The following is a 1,338-nucleotide window of genomic DNA, read 5'->3' on the forward strand; positions in this document are numbered from 1 at the left end:
AAAGACTGTGATGCTGGGAGGGATTGGGGGCAGGAGGAGAAGGGGATGACAGAGGATGAGATGGCTGGATGGCATCACTGACTCGATGGATGTGAGTCTGAGTGAATTCCGGGAGTTGGTGCTGGACAGGGAGGCCTGGCGTGCTGCGATCCATGGGGTCACAAAGAGTCGGACATGACTGAGTGACTAATCTGATCTGATCTGATCTGAAACTTTCTTATGGGCATTCCTGGTACCTCAGTGGTAAAGATCCTGCCTGCAATGCAGGACATGCAGGTTCAATGCCTAGTTCAGGAAGATCCCCTGGAGAAGGAAATGGCAACACTCTCCAGTATTCTTGTCTGGGAAATCTCTTGGACAGGAGAGCCTGGTGGGTTACAGTTCATGGAACTGCAAAAGAGTTGGACACCACTTAGCAAAAACAACAAATATTCTTATACAGATACTTTAGTGCACCCATGCATTTCAAATTTATATATGATTAGTGATGGAATTCATGGGTCATAGGATGTGTTTACATTCAATTTTAGTAGACAATTGCTGGTTTTCTCAATAGTCACATCAATTTACTAACTTACAGGCAGGAATTGAGAATTCTACTTGTTTCATAAGTTTGGCAACATATGGCATAATCAGTGTTTTTAATTTTAGTCATATTGATAGGTGTTTGATGAAAACGAGGTACTAATTAACACTTCCCTGATTATTGTTTTATGTATTTGGTGACCACTTGATGTCCTCTCTTTGAGTGTCCTGCTTATTTTTCTATTGGTTGACTTTAGTTATTATACCTATAAGCCCTTTGGCAGAAAATGAAGAGCCTTTTGATGAAAGTGAAAGAAGAGAGTGAAAAAACTGGCTTAAAACTCAACGTTCAGAAAACTAAGATCATGGCATCCAGTCCCATCAGTTCATGGCAAATAGATGGAGAAACAATAGAAACAGTGACAGACTTTATTTTCTTGGGCTCCAGAATCACTGCAGATGGTGACTGCAGCCATGAAACAAAATCACTGCAGATGGTGACTGCAGTCATGAAACTAAAAGACCCTTGCTCCTTGGAAGAAAAGCTTTGACCAACCTAGATAGCATATTGAAAAGCAGAGACATTACTTTACCAACAAAAGTCCATCTAGTCCAAGCTACGGTTTTTCCAGTAGTCATGTATGGATGTGAGCGTTGGACGTAAAGAAGGCTGAGCACCAAAGAATTGATGCTTTTGAACTGTGGTGTTGGAGAAGACTCTTGAGAGTCCCTTGGACTGCAAGGAGATCCAATCAGTCCATCCTAAAGGAGATCAGTCTTGAATATTCATTGGAAGGAACTGATGCTGAAGCT

Source organism: Bos javanicus, chromosome 3 (assembly GCF_032452875.1).
Source record: "Bos javanicus breed banteng chromosome 3, ARS-OSU_banteng_1.0, whole genome shotgun sequence".
In the NCBI taxonomy this organism is placed as follows: domain Eukaryota; kingdom Metazoa; phylum Chordata; class Mammalia; order Artiodactyla; family Bovidae; genus Bos; species Bos javanicus.